Source organism: Aphelocoma coerulescens, chromosome 4A (genome assembly GCF_041296385.1).
Source record: "Aphelocoma coerulescens isolate FSJ_1873_10779 chromosome 4A, UR_Acoe_1.0, whole genome shotgun sequence".
Classification (NCBI taxonomy): Eukaryota; Metazoa; Chordata; class Aves; order Passeriformes; family Corvidae; genus Aphelocoma; species Aphelocoma coerulescens.
Window position 1 is genome coordinate 12,343,718 of NC_091018.1, and position 20,160 is coordinate 12,363,877.

At 35.8% G+C, this 20,160-nt stretch overlaps 1 long non-coding RNA gene across 1 annotated transcript in view; it reads right to left on the reverse strand.

Annotated features, from left to right (window-relative positions):
- LOC138110447 (uncharacterized) overlaps positions 1–20,160 on the reverse strand; it is a 283,040-nt gene that overhangs the window by 222,160 nt on the left and 40,720 nt on the right. The window contains exon 2 of the long non-coding RNA XR_011150931.1: positions 15,133–15,231. This is a non-coding gene — a long non-coding RNA (uncharacterized lncRNA). The remainder of the gene's footprint in view (positions 1–15,132; positions 15,232–20,160) is intronic.

The window sequence follows — 20,160 nt, forward strand, 5'->3', positions numbered from 1 at the left end:
ATTCAAAAAAAAGACAGAATTCAAGATTATTAGTTAGGAGGGGAAAATAAAATCGTTCTAAAAACAAAGCATTTGTTAACTCCTAAACATACAGTAGAGGAGATTAAACAACGATTCAAAGCACCTACACAACTTTTCTTTTTCTCTTTTTTCCCCCATCTCCTTCATATAAGATATTCAACGTGCTGTACAGGCTTGACTTTTGAATATGACTTTTAATTTATCTTCCTTCAGGGTTAAACAGGTAACTGCATTACTTTTTGTGAAAGAGGTAAGCATTTCCAGCTTCCTTTTTGATGATTTAAATATCCAGCGCACAGGTAGAAACAGTGAAAGTAAAAATATCTCAAATATAAATGTGCAGTTTCATTAAAATTATTCACAAAGTGCTTTTGCTTTTTATTCTTAACAAACTTTCTTGCAATTTCAACTTTATTTATTGTTTCCCAATTACATTTAGCTATATCTCATCTTATAATTGCATTCCAGAGTATTTTACATTTTAAAAAATAACAAATCTCACAGTTTTGTAAAAGATTATTCTGCATTTCATAGGTATTCACTGCACTATCAAGTACAGTCTTCAAGGTAGATTGCTGAGAGTTATAATTTAAAAGCATTTCTTAATAATTAATTTATGAATAATTAATATCTCTTACATTGGGAAATATCTAGAAAATGCTATTCCTATAAGAGCTTTCATGAAAGAAAAATTAGTGATTATGGCTGGTTTTATTGTTGCAAGGTCTTTAATGCCCGGTGAGGTAATTCTCTCTTCTTGCTCTACATATTTTCCAGAACTTTATGGCTGCACGAAGGAGACCCAGTCTCTGCAGCCATGTTTGAAGAGGAGTTCCTACATGACAGATACTAAACTGGGTAAGTAGCATTTTACCACTCTAATCAAGGCTGCAGTAACATACACTAAATAAATGATCAGCCCAACCTTTAAATTTGAACTATACTATGAAAACATCTCTGAATTCATACCATTCCCAAGAACAGCAACAGCTTTTTATTTTACAGCTTTATCAATTTGGAGTTTGAGAATGGAAAGTTTATGTCATAAAGACATTTAAAGAAAGGCACTGAGGTTTCAGAATTACTTTGAGCTTCTAAAGCAGTGTTCAAATATTGCCTCAATGGGTTCTGTCATTAGAATTTAGATCCTTCATGCTATAAGAACCTAGAGGCTGATTTTCATATTTGGTGCAACAAATTATGTGAACTGCCTTAAAATACAATAGTAATCGATCTAGGAAAGACACATATCCAAAACAGTTCATGTGTCTAATCTGTGTGCTGCCAGGCTTGATAATTCTCTTCTGTTGAGTTTGTATCACCTCCAAGAAATATAAAGTAGCAATTGTCAAATACAGCAAACTAATGTAACGTGATTGATCTCTGGTGTCAGGACAGCCAGACTCATCCCTGTGTCATTCCTAGGGCCAGACAAGAGACATTTCCTTTAACACTCAATAAGATATTGTATCTCTACAGCTGCTATAATATCTGCCTCTCCAAATGCATACATCAGCTTTTTACAATACTGGTGAATCTTCCTGCATACAAAGGTTTTATTAACCCTACATGTCACTGGGATTGGAAGAAGAAAAAATATATACTTGTTCTTCTCAATACAATCCTTTATATGAATGAAAACCACTGCCTGAAATAAGGGAGCAGAAGCACCCAAATCAGCCAGGATTCAAAGTACTATTGGCAGTGATGGCTCTGCTGCACACATGCAATGCAGTTTATCTGATACTGAGAAAGACTCAACATTCATGTATCAGATATGCTCTCTTGGCAGAGAGACACATCCCTGAATTTGAAGGCTAAAAATATCTATGCTGAAAGTGTCAGTCCATTCTCTCTTTGGGTGACTATCACTCTTACTATTCATTTCTCCCATTCTTTAAATTCTATTTTACATCACACCAACGTACATGTGAGCAGCATCTCTGATATAAATGGAGTTAATCAGTATTCAGCCTGATATGCTTGGCAACGGTACTTTATTTTTCTAACTGTTCTAGTTTATTAGGCTTTCAAGCATCAGTTCTCATTTGGAGGGAAGTATAATAATGAGAGCAGAATCCTAAAAAGACTCTTACAAACCAGATATGTGCTACAACAGTGCTCCCACCCTGCATAATAATTAAAGAAAACCCACCCTGAGTCAGAGCACTTGTCCTTGTGGCTGCAATGTTGTCTCTGACAGGTTCAAGGGGTGAAGCTGTCACAGGAGCAGAGAAGCCTGGCTGCTTTCTGTGGCCCACTCCCCCTGTACTGGCCCAGAATCTACAACTGTAGGACTGGGGTTATTAGTGGGTAGAAATTGTCTCAGTGCTTTCAGCACTCTTAGGGATACAAAACCCCCATTTAATACCAGCCAAAGAGCCAGACACGGTATTGGTCTGTTATTTGTACTCATTTTAACTCTTGTTCTGCCACTGTGAGTTCTTTACAAACATTCAGAGGCATCCTACACAGAGGACACTTCCACAGCACAGTCCAAACAGTGCTGTTACAATTTGATTGGACATGCCCAAGTGTGGGAACCCAGAATGCAGAGAATATTTCTCTGCCTGTTTTGAAGGGTTTTATCCCCCTGAACAGTACTGTTTTTAGCCTTTGTCCATAGGAAAATTTGCCTAGCCTCTGGGAAGAATTTGACTCTAAAATGGTGGGAATTAGGTGATAGAATACTATTTGAGATTATCACAGGGTGAAAAATTTAGAGTTTTTAGGTCTATTTGCATAGTAAATAGATAAAAGCAAAAAACATCAAAATGGAGGATTTTTGTTGTTCTCCAAACCTTCTTCTTCTACTACTACTACTCCATATTCTGCAGTAGAAGTAGTTTGGGGGTGATTGGATACAGAATTCCGCAGTTCCTGTCTACGTGATTTAGGAACTTGTTGGACACTGGTAAAAAAGTGAAAATATCTTTCATTTTAAGCTTTCATTGGGTAATTTACCTTTAAAAAGGCTGTGAAATCTTGATAAGTTGTCTTCTTGCTGCATTCTCTGCTCTGTGCTATGTCTAAGCCATGCCAGTGGTTTGTACTCCTTAGATAAGAATTAATAAACACCTATCTGGAGACTGAGAGGCATGAAGTCCCATTCGCCTCCTTTTTTCTCCTGGCAAAAATCTGAACATCTCCCCCATCAGGGAAGACAACAATTAATAACGTGGACAGCGTTGCCCAAGCTGCAAGGAGCATCATTCATGCCAAGGATGTGGGTGATGAGCTGCCTGTGAGCAGTGGGAAAGGCTCAGGTGATCGGCACGTGCTGAACCCCAGTGGTGCCTGGCAGAGCGAGTGGCAGCTGGTTTAGAGAGAGCCAAACAAAACTCTGCTTTCAGGAGAAGATTTCCTAGTGTGGTAGTTTTTGTTCTCACACATTGCTGCCACAGTTGGTCCTCAGCAATTATCTCCTTTACCTTATAATTCCATACCTTTTAAGGTCATCCTAATTCAGACGATTCATTGCTCCTCTTTCAGACTTAGCATTAATAATGAAAAAAAGCAGTATAATATTTGAACATATCAAAACAGCAAAAACAGGAGAGAAAAATCAATTTATATATAAATTAAGATCAATTCAGCTAGTGGGAGGTCTCAAGCTTGCCAAACTGATATTAAGTCCCAGTTCAAGATCTTTTGTTCTGTAATTGCACTTAGAAAATTTTTCTGATTACTCAAATAGACATAAGCACAACTTAAACACCCTAGTTTATGGTTTTCACAGGAGGAATAAGTCCTGTATTTAATCTCTTTTGTCCCCCAGAATAAGGACAGAGAGGTCAAGTTTTCTAAATTGCTTCTGTTTTCTATGCTACTGATGCCATGATGATTTTTTTATCTTTTCTTTTATACCCCTTTATATACCTTTTTATAGCTTTTTGTATTCTTAGTGTTTTTTAGCCTACATTCTTAGACTTTTTTTGTCAAGCTAGGAGACAAACGTTTTAGAAGCCTCGTAGTTAGGGACCAGTGCCCCCAAGGTCCTCTCCAGAACACATTCTGTAAACTAAGATAGAACCATCCAGGGGAAGGTTCCTTGGGGAGGGGAGGGCTCATTCAAGCCTCTCATTGGGGAATTTTTGATAGATATGCTAATTAGTAGGACCTATAATGTTATACTCAACCTATTGTGAGTGTGCACTGCGGGGTGCATTTCGGTGCATTCCACCTGGACGTGTGCACCTAAGGATCATTGAAATAAATCTGAGGTAAAACCCCTTTTTCCCTTCTAACCATGTTTGATTCTTGATTTTAAGACCAGGAAAAGGCATCACTACCCCTTGAGAAGAATTAGAGTTGGCTTTTTCTGTAATGCTAAAGATGATTAGAAATAAACTTTGCACATACAATTGTATATAAAATATTTACTTTCTCTTGAATTTGAATCTTTTTCTTCTAATAATAATCCATTATGAAAGACACAAATGTAATTGAAGCAGAAATCTCCTTAGAGTACACTGTTTTGTTTACTAAGTTTTTAGAATTCTTTAGATTATGAAAATTTTACGTGGAGAATACAATAATTTCATAGTTTTTTTAGAAGTACTTTTGTTTCTTTACACAATGAAAAAAGAATTATTTTAGGGTTTACTTTTGCTAAAGTCCTAATGCTTATGATAGGGATTTCTAGATTAGATAGTAGCACGGGCTTGTTTTTATTACTCTTCCATTCTCTGTAGAAAACACAAGCTATTTTTGAAAGTTTGAGGAATTGTAGGATAAAACTTATCATGATCAAAGCTGAAAAGTGGCATTACATTTGATTCAATAAACCAGTGTTAAAAGAAGGTAGAAGGAACCCTGAGCAAAACAGCAAATTTCACGTAAGCTCAAAAAATTTGCATTTCAGCAATGATGCTCATCTGTGTTATCACTTGTTAAAAGAGTTACACAAACACAGCACAGCCAGACCTGCTGTATTTCTTTGTGAGCCTTACCAAATTACCAACACAGATTATTCTCTGTACACATGCAGCAGCAGACTGCATTTTTTTTTTTCAAAATACCAGGCTTTTGGTCCTTTATCCTTAAAATAAATATAAGAAGGATCTTATGCTTGTTAGGTGTCTTATCAAAAAGTCCCCACAGTTTTTCAAGGCATAATGACTCAGTTTCAGAAGATGGAACTTACTCGTGACAGATATTTCAAACACTAGAGAGTGAAGTTCAGCAACTTCTACTACTTTACAAGTTATCAGAAAATGTAGTAGCAAATTCTGTTGCTCTACACACAACAACTTTGTCTTAAGAACACTTTTAAAAGATTGCAGATATCATTTTCTTTGTACTTCGAAATGGCAAGTGTCACACCACTCTTAATCCCCTGATCTTCAAAGTATTAGGGTTTGATCTGTACTGCAAATAGTACTGGTCAATTTTTTCTTTGGCTTGTGGCTACAAACAGTTTATGTGCCAAGACCCAAAATGTACATTTTTTTTCTGCTTCCAAACAGTGTGAATTGACATCATTTGGCTGAATACCAAGGTGGTACGATCAGTACTGAGGTGTTACAAGAGTCAAATGTGGCTGAATTCACAAAAGACTCTCATCTACCATTTCTCATTATCCCCAGCAAGTCCTATAAATAGTCTGTTTTCAGAAGGTGCTTACTGAAACAATATCAAGCACAGGTAGCATGTCTCCTGAATAAAAATAGCTTTCTTGTAGAGAACGTAAATAACTTTTTTTTCAAGAGGAACTAAGCAAACTTGCACTTAAATAGGCTGTTGGTCTGCCCACTTTATCAATCAATGATCTTACTTCAAAATAGAATCCACATGACTTCTTTTTGTTTTTAATAGTCTCACACCACAATCCCCCAGAATTTTCTGAGAAAAATCACTGAAAATAAACTAAATAAACAGAATGAGTACAGGGGAGAGATGGTTAACACAGCCAGCTCTGATTTCCATGAAGTATTCAACTAGGTCCAATCACTAAGGGGTCTTAAATTAAGCTGACGTAATGTAAGAGGGAAGGTCCTCACAGGGATAACTAACTGAAAGATCAGAAAGAAAAAGCTGCAGTAAATAGTCCATTTTCTCAGAGAAGGGAAGGTACAAGTGGAATCCCACAGGGATCTTTGCTAAGGCCTCAGCTGCTCAACACATTCAGGAATGATCAGGAAAAGAGAATGGAAAGGAGATTAAGTTTGCTACTGAAGACAAGTTTTTCAGTGGAGGAAAACAAATAGTGGACTGAAAAAAAAAAGTAGCAGAAAGACTCTGTGGCACTGAGTGATTGAAGATAAAATGGCAGATGACATTCAAACCAAACAAATGTAAAGTAATGAACTTGGCAAAACAAACAAACAAACAAACAAAAATACCCCAAACAGTTTTCACTTTATGTACCCAGGAATTGATTCTGAGACAGCTGCTGCCAGAGACAAAAGAGATCTTAGGTTAAAATCATAGCCTTATGAACATATCAGTTCAGTAGCTTCAGAATTATAATCATAGGAAAATCTCAGAAAACGTAATACTACTGGGTAAAGTTTGCATTGTGTCCACATCGTGATTGTTATGTGGAATGCTGGTCTTTTCATCTGAGAAAAAGCATTTTAGTAGAATTTGAAATAGACCTTGACAAAAATTATTAAAGATAACCAAGTTACTTCCACAGAAAGAAGATGCACAGACTAGCACTCCCAAACTAGAAAAACATCAAACAAGAGCCAACTAAAAACCATGACAGGCATGAAAAAGGTGAAAGGAAAATCGGTTAGCTGTCTCTTCCATTGCAATAACAAGAAACCCTCAAATACAAATTCACAGGTGGAGTTTCAAATCGAAATCAGGCAGGCAGCTCTTCACTTAATGCAAAGATGGACTGTGGATCTCCCTGACAAAAGATATATAATGAATGCTATAAACCGGCATGAATTCACAAACTTTGGAAAGCATTAATAAAATAAAAATCTTACAGGCTCTTAAAACCAAAAAGCCTATCCTGGACTCAAGTAGTCCTTTTTCCTCAGAAGCCATGAAATCATCCATCAGAATTACCACAGGCGTCATCTTCTCATACGCATTCATTGTTACCCATGTCTGAGCTGGGATGCCGAAGCAGACGGGGCCTTATTCACCTGTTGTGAACATTTCCATGGGCTCCACAGAGAGGATGCCACTAGCCAGAATGTCACCATGTTCCATAAAGCATTGCAGTGGCAAAATCCCAAAAATAACAATTTCAAAATCCTCTCTCAGCAGGACTAATTCAGAGTGTGCAAATGCTAACCAGGCACTCTGTCCATCTTCAGCAATTTTCCTTAGCTCTGAGTTTTAAAAGACATTTCTAGAAACAAGCATGTTCATTTTAGAGAATAGATTTCCATTCTGGTGACAAAAAGAATTTCAAATGAGAAGGAAGTAATAATATGCATATTAATAATTTCACAGTTATCAGTAGGTTCAAAAGTCCTTTATAAGGGAAAGGAAGATTAATAATCTGTTCTGCAGAGCAGGAATAAATAGCAGAGAAAGCTGTACATAAACCCAGCCTCAAATGCTGGTTCACTGTTCTGTAAACTGAGCAATGCAGTCTCCTGGGACAGACAGGAAAACTTCAGTGAGAGTTAGAACAGAGATTTTATGCCATACATTATAATAAAAGGTGGGTTTTTTTCCTGCATTCAAAATGATTTATCCTCCAGTCTTACAGCTAGTTTGAACTGCAAGAAACGTGTCATAAAAGCCTGAAATGTGTTGTAAAAAAATAGAAGAAAAATAGGAAAACTGCATCTCAGTTCACCTATGCTACTAACTACAATGAATTCAAGAGTTTTTAATAATAATTCCTAGCAAATTTGAAGTTCCTGTTTACAAAAATGCTGTGGGGTTTTCTTCTTTCTTCATGAACTGTACTCAAAACATTTATCTGTCTTCCAGTTCTAGGAAGAGAAAACAAAGGCTACAGTCTCACAAAATAAAAGTGTGTTTGAAGATTGAGCTACACCTTCTGTAAAAGGTCTTTAAAATCCTATCAAATGCATTTTGGTTTTTGCAGTCCTGTTTTGAACTGCTATCCATGACCTAGAACTAAAATCTGTAAAACAGTTAACAGAGTGTGTGGGGGGGGGTTGGGTTGTTAGGGGGTTTGGGTTTTCTTTTTTTGGGGTTTTTTGTCTGGTTTTTTTGGTTGTTTTTGTTTGGTTTGGTTTTTTTTGTTTTGTTTTTAATTCAAGACATTCACATAATTGCACTTAATGGATTTAGGTTTGCTTATCCTAATGTTGAGAATTTGATGATCTATCCAACAGCCTATTCTCTTTACTGAAAAGGGTTATGCTATGATAAAGAGAAATGCAGGACAACTTTGGTCATCCATCTGTGTGCTGATCAGCTAAGACAACTTCACAGCATAAGCAACTGTTGGCTGTGAGGATCCAAAAATAATAACTGAAGCTGAACATTTTGAGCAATGGGTGAATGTAACTCAGTAAATACTGAGTTATATATTTCTCCTCATCTCCCATTGCATGATTAGTAAACTAAAATAAATATGTAAAAAAAAAATCATTTGTGGCATTTAAATGCTATGTATTGCTAAAAAGTGCTGATAACATCCTTCAACTTTGGTTTAATGGTATTTTTTTAAAGAGGCCAAAAACATTCAGCCTAGTTCAGAATAGGAAAAAATCTCCCCTCCACAGTCTATGAATTATAATTCATTCTGTTCATCATATCACTGAACATTTAGATTCTTGATTTTAGGCTCCAGGCAATGGCTATTCAATTGTTTGTAGTAACATTTCCAACTTCCCTCCACTGATTTTACAACAGCATATTCAATAACTGGTATACTAAAAGTCCTGAACAAAAACATCACAAATTTTGCATCAAAGTCATGTTAGGGATGACATAAAAGTAATGGAATATATAATGAGAAATGAGCTGCAATTCAAATATTTATCACCCAAAGGCCTCTGGCTATGCAATGCACACCCCAATACAACAAGCCTGTAGGAACAGTAGGGTAATAGACAATGAAATTGTAATGTTTAAAGACTGGAATCTTCAAAGCAATAGCAAAGCAACAGCAAAAGCAAAAAAATAACTTTGGGAGCTAAACACAAACACCTGAGATGCCAAAATGTTTTCTTAACTTTGTAAGCAGCACAAAGTTCCAGGTAATCCCAACAAGGAGCTCATTACCATGCAGGCTGTGCTTAGATCAGTCAAACCTCTCTAAGCCTTGTTCGCTGATCGTCTCTGAGCTGTGATGATTCACTTTAAAGATCAAAGTGAGCAGCTGCTTGAAGGAGCTCCAGCTAAGTCCATTAACATTCCTCCTCCTGAGAATGTCTTCTTGTACAAAGCTCAAAATGCAGCCAAAACCATCATGCAATCAGAAGATCAACAGGTTAGAAATACATGGCAGTGAGATAACTGTTCTGGAGTTACAAATACAGGTAAGGAAGGAAACGGATACTGCTCTCATATCAACTCATTTAACATTAGATGAGGACTCCAAACAATTTGAAAACAGATGGTTATGTCAGAATTTTGCAGCGCAAGAAGAATTTATGGCATTGCTAACAGGAGCTTAAATTTTACATTCAAATCCTCCTGATAATTGGTTCAGGAATGTACTCTACCTTTCTGGTGCTGGGTTGCCTTCATTGGCATTAATTTGTGTTTTTCCCTTAAACAAAAAGCTAAGTGCAGGTAAAAGATTAGAGGGGACAGAATTAGCATTCCTTTACTGGCATTAACACTGCCCTCATTTATTTATGGATGAAGCTCTGTGGTTTAACAAACACAGGCACTAGCAGGATAATGAGTAGATGCACACTCTGATATTTACTCTACAAAATTCAAATTGTGAGCTGTAGATGTCATAATTAATTTTGCTGTGTGTTTTTCTAGAGTGCTCATCACTGTTGTATTTAAATTATTTTCCAAAACAAAAATAATTAAACTTCACAATGCTCCTTAAGGACAATTAGGGCTGAAAGTCTCAATGCAGTGAGTATTATAGCGTGATACAGCCAAAATTATACATGAAAAAGTTTGATTTTTTTTTTTTTTTTTTTTTGGGGGGGGGGGGGGGGTTAGCTCTGGATTCTAGATTGGGGTCAGAGAATTATTTTTAAGGAAATGGAAGCTTTAGATCCACTTCATGATCTTCTGCCTCTTGACTACACAGTTACTGACAGAATGATTATCTTTTTTAAAATTTCCTAGTAAATTTGGCAATAAAGATTCATTTTGACTGTGAACTGTTTTATTTCTAAAAGTAGGGAACATGGCACTTATTCTAAAAGAATATTATATTAATGAGAGTACTTTGACTTTAAAAAAGTAAAAATCTGTGGGATTTAAATAATGTAGCCAACTGATTTGAGAACATCTGAATTAATATTGGTGATAAATTATTTCACAGTAAAATTATTCATACTCAGCAGGAAATTAAGTTGTCATAATATGATAGTGTTAAAGAAAGCGTATCTCTAATCTACGCCTACATATGTTGTATGAAATCACTGAATAGTAGCTTCTCCTGGTGTTATCTGGAACATATTCCACTCCATACATGGACTAAAGCCATGTGGCTTATTTAGTACAAGTTACTGACTTGATCAACTTTATATTAAAGTCCTACTTCCCTCAGTAAGTGAACAGTGAAGGAGTTCTAGAGCAATTGCTCAGTGATAGCATTTTTACAGAACACTTAAAGTAAAAGAAGAAAATGTGAGCAATATTTTTTAGAATATTTTTTACTCAACTTCTGGGAGACATAATTCTAAAGAACTGGTACAATAAAGTCCAGCATTCACAAATTGCCAGGAAAAATTATGTCTGGACTGGACTGTGTAAGTCCTAATTTAAATTTGTGTGTCTGTCCTGTTGCTACCTAATTTAAAAATCTATTCTGTGTGTTTGAAATTAATGAACTTGCTCTTTACAAAGTTGTCATTAGATGTACCTATAACATAACTTCTCCTAAAGCATAATTTTGCTAAGAAAACAAATGCACTGAAAGGCAAAATTCACAAAGTGCTGAAGACAATGTGAGAGTTCTTATGCTTCATAACTCAGGTGTTTGGCAAATGGCAATTTCCTCCTGAAGAAAAACGTCAAATTAAATTGGGATTTGGAAGAGGTGTACAATAGAATTTTGGTTTTAAGGACTGTTTTTCAGGCCTTGTTGTAACAATTTAACATGGTCCTAATCTTGTTATTTTCTTCCTAACAACAAAAGCCCTCACTAAAAATGCAAAAAGGCATGAAGAACTTCTAGCTTTAGGCATCTGTTAGTCAATCAGTGTTGCTTTACTAGATAAAAAAAAATTACTTGTACCTTATAAACAGCTCTTGAGTGAGCAAAGTCGTCATTATGATTACATTGGACCTTCACTGCTTGAACTTCAGGAAAAATAATCACAATTCAGAGAGTTAATTAAAAATACACAGTACTACAGAAAATTGAAAACTGTTTGAAAATAAAGAGAGAAATTTTTATTTGGTAAGTAAAGCTCCAGGTGCAGCTGTTTCTTAGGAAAAAAAAAAAAACCAAAACATTTTTTTGAAATATCCCTGTTGTTATAATTAGAGTAATTATTATTATTCTGCAATTTCCCAAATTTGCCAGTCTCTTGAATACTATGGTATAAACCTGCTGTTAAAATTGCATCTGTTGATAAACCAGATGTTCCATAAATTGACCTGAAGTGTAAGGTGGTATTTTCCAAACCTGACAGGTTTTTCCTCATATTAAAATCAGTGTATGTGTACACACACATAAAGACATATAGTTTGTGTAGGCACCCCTCAAAACATAACTAGTGGGTCTAATGTAGACCCCAAAGCAACACTAAAATAGCTGGTTCTATTTCTCTTAGCAGATTTAAAATATATTAGTAGAATTATCTATTTCCCTATTTGGGGAGGCTTCTGATTGTTTTATCATGTTGTTACTTTAGCTTTCACTGCTTATAATAAACAGACAGAAGAGCTACAGTCAAAGGGCTTAGTCAGAACTGGGATCTCAATAATGCTATTCACTAAATGAACCAGAGATGGTGCCTGTCCTGGAAATTGATACCTGCACATTGTGTGCGTTCTGTCGAAGCGTGGGACTCTAACGGGGAAGTAAACAGCCGAGGGTCAGAGCAGAGGGCTGCAGCAGTCTGCTCCTTATGGGCAAAGAAGGGCTGAATTGTATTCTCTACAGTTAGCACAGCCATGCAAGCATTTTACTCTTTAGACAAATAAGCTGTTCCAAAAGCCTTTTCCCAGCTTACTGTCACAGAGGTCTTCTATTGATCACAGCAAAACAACACTGTGATTGATCCTTTTGTCTGTACTATTTCCAATATGCTCATAAATGAAAAGTCTAGATACCATTTATGAGGAAGATAACGGGACAGGATGCTTGAACCTAAGTTACTAAATATATGAAATTTTATAAAACAGAGTCCAACTTCTTTACTTCTACTGGTTTTACTGCAAAGCAAATTATTTAAATAGCATTGCATATAAAAATATTGTTTGATAAACCTATCCGTATATACACTTCTCCATTGAATCATACCGATTTTATACATGTTTTCATCCTGGCCTTAGGAGTATAGCAGCTGTCATATTTATCACCCCAGAATTCAGTGCCACCTTCTGTTATTTCAAGTCTTACCTCCTTTTCTATCAGGGTGTGTTCCAGGTCCTATATTTATGCTTGCCCTTGATCTTCATGGTGACAACTGTGAGGCCTTTATTGCTCTTTAGAATTCAGCTTTCCTGTTGACACGTTCTATGCAAACACACAATCTTTTCTCTAAATAAAATCAGTCTTTGCCTGGTGGAGCTTAGCACATGAGCATGTAACTCAACAAAAAATGAACATTTGGCAAGGAAAGGAGAACAGAAAAGGCCACAGTTAAACTGGTGCTTGCCAAGACAACAGAATAGTTTCTACATTGTGTAGTCAGCACCAAAGCAGCTGAGTTAGTCTTTTACACCTTTTGAATTCTGTACTGAATTCTCTGAAAATTCTCTGAAACTGATGTACACACACACTTGTCTGCCTTTCTGCTACTGTGAACAACTTCATTGAGAAAGTCATGAACATCCTCATAGGTCTGCCACATCACAGGCTGCCAGAAGATAGGACAAAGCATCTCCATCAGCAGTGTTAGGCTGATGTCTTTCTTGGAACCTCCTTTTTTTCATACTTTGGGCACCAACGTTAAGAAAATTAATTTTACCTTGAAAAGTCATCTTCTTGTTAAGTGAAAAGAAGCAATACAGGAAAAGAAGAATAAAAATTACTTAATATTTGTCAACATTACTGATTAAGAGGACACAGAAAATTAAGCAGTGAAGCAGCATTTATCTAGAATTGGTTCTGAAGCAATGACAATTTATTTTTCTTTTTGTTGCTGCTGCCCCACTCGCTGGACGTGTGCAGTGCTCACTCATCTACCGTCATTAACGCACACTTGAAACAGGAAAAAGCAACATCTAAATCAAACCAGAGGTACAGCATGGCTTGGGTTTCAATGGTGAGGGACAAGGCAGCCACAGCTTCATATAAGTTATGTAAAATTAGATATGGCTTCAGGCACTACACGTTAGCCAGTGAATGAGACATCCTTTTATTTCTGTCACTCTATTAACCCAAAATCCACCCTTGTAAACACACTTTAAGCAAAGAGAGTGTAGAAAAAGAAGCTAAAGGAGGGAAAGATGAACTGTGCAGCGAAAACAAATAAAACTGAAGTCAATATGGAGCATAATTGTCTGCAATTTCACCATAATCTGACTTTTTTTATTGACTGAAGTACTCCCTGTAATTTGAGGTCTGTTATTGCAACCTTATACTCACTCTTGAAGAAGTTACAGAATTGACAGGAATTATGGTCATACTCAATTCTCTCCTGAAGCAAATTCCTTCCCTTCTAAAATTAAATCTAGAGCCCACTTCTCTGCAGTACTAGTTTCATTTCATTATGTCTTCTTTTATTTTGCTATGTCTTTTTTTTCCCAGTAAAATTTTATCTGTTCTAAACCGAAATTAACTAAAACTCAAACACTTCCCCCCCCCCCAAATATATGAAAAGGACTGCAAATATTTCTTTTATCCAAGGATAAACTCTTGGAACTGGGAAACAATCTAAAATTTTGTGGCTGCACCATTAAGTGAATTTACTGAGATTTCCAGCTGCATTCTGTGGCACTGATGACCTTTCCAGGGAAAGTAATGTATATGTTTACAGTATGTTTATTTTTTCTTGTAAAACAGAAACCTCAGTCCATTCGCCCAGCACAAACTATTATTCTCATGACAGAGGGCTGTCCCAGTCCAAAATAGATTGCAGAGGTGTACAGACAGAAAGAAGAGCATCTAACTTGTGGAGAATTCTCTCCCAAGGAGAAATGGACAGTGCCTAGACGTCCATATGATATTATTAAAATGGCTGGAACAAAGGTCAGCTGTGGAAATTACAGTGACTCGAAAACCAATCCTTTTGTGGCACCTTTCCTATTTGGAATTTAGAATAAACCCAAAATATTTGTACTTTATCAGCAATGAATATTGAGATTACTTCCAAACACTACAAGTAAAGAAATGCTTCTTTGAATGTTCAGCTAAACTCCTGAATCTAATTATCAGTTTGTCTTCACACTGCTCAGCTTAATTTTTAATACATTTCTAGATCAGAAGTCAGTTTAGAGGAACTCTACAGCATTGCTAAAATATACCCGGAAAGTAAATCTTTAGTTAATCATTTTGCTGGTATTATAAATTTGGTTCTGAAAGAAGTCATTCCTTTGGTGTAGAAAAACTTACTTGTTGACCTATGAGACCAAACCAGTTTTCTCACAACATATTTTGAGTAGGTAGTCTTTGCTCACAATGACTTGTATGCATACGCATAATCTGCATATAAAATTTTATTCAGAAGTTACTTTTAAAAATGTGAGTTCTGTACAAACCAGTCTACAAGGAACACACTATTGATTAAATTCTTAGCTCTAATAATTTACTGTTGTTTTTTTGCCTACATTTTCCCCAGACTTTAATCTGATACCATACCTGAGACCAGGAGATTCATAGCAAAATCTTGCTGCAGTTGCTTCTTTTAAACTCACCTAATCATTAATTTGAAAATTCTCTCCTTTGTGAAGACTCAGTGAAGCCTCTCTCCATGTCCTGCAAGCTCAGCTGAAGACTGTGGCGAGGCTATTCTGCTGTAAATAAGATGACAGATGAAGAGAATTTTATTCAAATCTGAAAAATAAATTGGACTTACAACAGGGCTCCAAATATAGCAGATGTATTCAAAGCAGTCATTTTAAAGTAAATGCAAGTCAGTGTTCTAATACAATGACTTCAACATTTAAAAATATTGCTTAATCGAAGTATTAATGATATTTGTGACCCTCCAGACTCTGCAGTAGCCTCCACTCCTGGATAGCCCCCCATATTAAAACTACTTGCTTTTATGAACAGTGAAATATAGCAAATATTTAGGAACAACAGAGAAACTGTAGAAAAGCAATACACACTATAAAGAAAAATTCTATAGCAGAATTATTTTTTTCCACTAAGAAAATGCCAAGAAGAAAAATAATCAGTTCTGTGTTCTACCAGGCTAAACCTACTAGAACTCCATGTGATGTGCACCAGTCCAGCTGCAACATCAAAGTCCTCTTCCCTGCTTCAGGATAACAAGGACTGCGCCCATTAATTACTAGATTTGAAATTGGGCTTCAGAAACATCAGTTTACACAAATTTTGAAGGTCAAGATATTGTCTGAAAAGGGATTCTCTTGCATTAATGTGTTTATACAACACAGATTAACTAGGCTGCAAGATATTGAAAAATGAATAAAGGTAGTTATTAACACATAATGCTTGCCTGGGAACTGTGAATAAGGCTACTTTGCAATTCTCTTCTACACAGGAAGAAAAATGAAGCTTTGTTTCCATTTGCACCATTGCATTATTTTTTTCATATGCATTAGAATACTCTTATTTTTCATGCTGTGAGAAATAAATATATTCAGAACAGCTGAAAAACATTGCAAAGAATATTGTCTTAAAGCTAGCACTGATTTCAAGTAGACAGAACATTCATTACTTCATCTAACAACCATCATACTAAGGATCAGGGGAAAAAACCAACCAGATAAGCATTCTGAATGCTTTATTTCAGTTTCCCATTTTGGTGAAAAAATAGAATATGGGTTCATCTACACCAGAAAGCATCCACAGACAATGTAGGGAAAATGAATTCAATAAACAGAATGTGAGAAGTGTCTATTTCGGTCATCAGAACTTAGATGAGCTCATTTGGTAGGCAAAAAAAAAAAAATCAAGGCTTTCACTAAGATGTCAAGTTGTAGCATGTGTTCTCCTGCTAACAACTAGAAAACATCAGGTGTATGAATTGGCTTTTCCTCTCCTTAATTTCAGTCAGTCTCAGGAAGACAAGAGTATCGCTTGCCTGTTTTACCAAGTGATACCTGTCTTCTTGCTATTGAATAATAAAAAAATTTATTCACTGAAATAATATTTGTGTGACTGCTCCTGCATACACTTTCATAAAGCCGTATAGAAAAAACTACAGGTCTCAGATCAAGACTGTTCCCTACTGAGACTGTTGGGCAAATCTTTAGGCAAAACCAGAGATTATTAAAAGAAAATAAAAACTGAATGACTCTTGCACCACATTTGCTTTTAGTGACCTAAACCTGACTCTTGTTTGAGTAGTTCCTGTGGTCTTGCTTCCATTACAGGTGCTAAGAGGTCACAAAATATGGAATAAAAATTGCTTTTGCCCCAGCCAAGGAAATCCATCATCAAATATGGAATAAAAATTGCTTTTGCCCCAGCCAAGGAAATCCATCATCATCACCTCTTACAAAAAGCTAGGCCAGAGGTGCCCAAAAATCATAGAATGATTTTGGTCAGAAGATTTTGATCAAGTTTTTACCATTTTTCTTTTCAAATCAAATTTGAAAATATTCTTGAATTTTTCACCAAATTTAAAAATTATAATATTCCATGGTGTTCAGAAGTGGTATATTCTTTGCTATGCTATAATCAGTTATATGGACTATTTACAGTTTTGAAAACAACATCAAAAAATGATGGAATTAAATTAATCACTGCTGATTTGGCTCTTACTTTTCCATTAAAAAAATAATGGAATGGCAGTTTTAACATGAACATTTGGGAAGTCATTTTAACATAAAATCTGAAATACTTTTGCTTGTGGTAAGAGAAAATGGTTTTGCACCTATTATGAAACATTCTCATGGATCATGTGGGAGGAAACCCAATTCAATGAGCTTAACTCCACCACAAAAATGACCAACACTGTCTTTACATCCACCATTAGAAATGCTGTGTTTAAAGAGCTGTGCTCAAAAATAGATTGAAACTTACATTAGATAACCTAATTCAAAATATGTTATAAATTTGCCAAGTACGGATTCTCTCTGATTAGAGTGGTAGCAGTTACATTTTTCTTAAATTTAATTATATACCTCAATTTCATCACCTGCTCTCAGTCAGAAAGTAAAATGTTTTATGGAAGGAGATCAGACTTGCTGACCATGAGAAGATGAAATTCCTAGAGAAGTAATCGAGGACAGCAGCTGTTTGCCTCCAAGTTCTCCTAAGCCTTCTACCAGCATGACTATTTCTCCTGCATAATTTGTACCTTGGATCAGAGTGTATGAAAGTTTGTCCCCTACTTGTCAAGAACATGCCCCTTGTGTCAATATCCTATTTTAAAATAAGTGTATTTATTAATAGCATATTTTAAATTTAAAATAGGTGTATTTATTAATAACTAATTTTTATTATGCTAAGGCTATCCCATACTCAGCAGAGGCCTATACACAAATTGGAAGCCACCTGATACCACGGTTGCAGCACCCTGGCAGCAGTTCAGGGATCTACAGTTGAAAAGTAACATTCAAACATGACTCAGAGCTCCTGCCCTGGACCCCCATTAGCAAACCCAGTTCCTGGTTCCAGTCTGTCTGTATTTATATGTAAAAGCAACAGTCTCTATGCATTTAAAGGCCAATCACTTTTTTGTTTTTAAGCTTAATAATGCCTTATTAAAAAAAATATATATATATATATCTCTAATTTATCAGAAATCAGCTCTATCTGGTACTCCCAGGTTTCTTTCCAGAAAAAAAAAATTCATTGAAACAAAACAACTTGAAATCCCAACACCTGAAAATTTCTTGCAAATTATAAAAAGAATTTATTTTCTATAGGAAATACTTATTTTCACAATAAGGTTTGTTTTTTTCAAGGTTAAAATATCTTTCAAAACACAACAGAAGGATAATCTGGCTAGCACTACTTTTTTATAGACACAGATGTAGGTTCACTGCAGTGAGAGAAAAAAATGTGCCCTATGTCCACAAGTAACTCAAAGGAGGAATTCTCAGTAACTTCTGATACAGAAAATGTCAAGTGTATTCTTAAGTGTTTTGTCCATAGGATAGAAAACTATCCAGACTGAGGCATAAACAATTCAGTTTTCAACTTCCTAGCTTTAAGCTAGTAAATCTTCATTCATATCTTTGGTAGCTCACCAGGAAAGGGGTCTTATTTTCACATTAACTTTCATGATTTCCCAATACATACAGTAAACACCTTGATTAACATTTCTGAGGTGGGAAATTGGAATTTGAAGTGTTATTGTTCTGGAAATCTTGAGATTTCTTGGAGTAGCACAATATTTCTCCCATGTGTTTTGCTTCCTTTGCTTGTAGTAGGGACCACGTTGCTGTGGCAACCGAGTTCCAGGATGACTCCAGAGCTGTGTTTGCTGACACTGTGCAGCAGGATTACCATCCTCCTTGAAGGAGGAAGCTGTCATGATAACACTGAATTCCCCAAACAGAGCAACTTTCAGGTTAACCTCACTGTTTAATCATGTACATGGCTTGATAAAGAACACAAAAGTACAAGAACTAAACTTAAGGAGAAATATGAAAATAGCCTCCAATTTAGACTGGTTGTTCAACCTGTGCTATGTCAGGAAAGTCCACTTTTCTTTCTGTTTGCAGGTTTTTCTTTAACAATTCTCAGAGTCCTTCCTTCATCATATTACCTTCATTTTCTATATATTCCCCAACAACTTCTATTAATATGAAGCTTCAGAGCAAAATCCTCACCTCCCAGAAGTTAAGTGTTTTATCACTCAGCTTCCTAAGGCCATCATTTAATTGCTGGAAAAGGTAAGACCAGTCTACAAAATATGCAGGTGTCACCTCTATAACTAATGTACTCTCCAAGGTAAACAAAATCCTTAAATCCTGAAAATAACTTACTATTAATCTAACATTCCTTTAGCTCAGAAAAGGGCTTGTGTTCATTAAAATTGCATCGAGACATCACTTATCAATTTGGCAGATCTCATTATTTAGATTTTGCCTTTAAAATCTAATCAGTATCTTCATCCCAAATCATTTTTATGCTCCTTCCTCATTACAAAAAAACGCTATTTTCAACTTAATCAGTTTCACTACACAGTTATATTTCATTAGACACTAAAAAGCTGTGAGATTGGGGCAGTCTATTAAAGAAAACATTAAACATAGAGCTTGACTTCTGAGAAATAAAGTGCTTTACATGACTCCTAATAGAAGAGAGTGGTAGAAACATCGTCCTAACAGAAATTTAGGAACTATACCTTGCAATGTATTATTAGGCTTAAAAAGCATTGTGTTTGAAGGAATTCTCAAATGCATTCAAAGGGAATTATTGACAGTGTACAGCTAGAGTCACACCTATTTTTCCTGTGTACAAACCTTCTAAATCAAGAGTAGCATTCAAACCTCAGGTATATTTTGACACCAAAGGCCAATCATATATCAGCTTTACAAGGATGGGCAAGGTGGGGATGAGGAAGGAGTAAACCAGAAATCCAAAAAAATTTTTAAGCTTTTTTTGGAGCTGACAGCAATGTCAGAGAGCATTGAACAATATCCCACTGTTTTCATGGTTGTTTGAAGGTTATGAGTTTTCTGAGACAAGATGAAATTCCCCTGAAAGTACCATGAAATAAATTTTGTGGGACCTTATAGAAGAGATATGTAATTGCATTACACAGCAAATACCTGTTACTATCTTTTGGTGCTCCT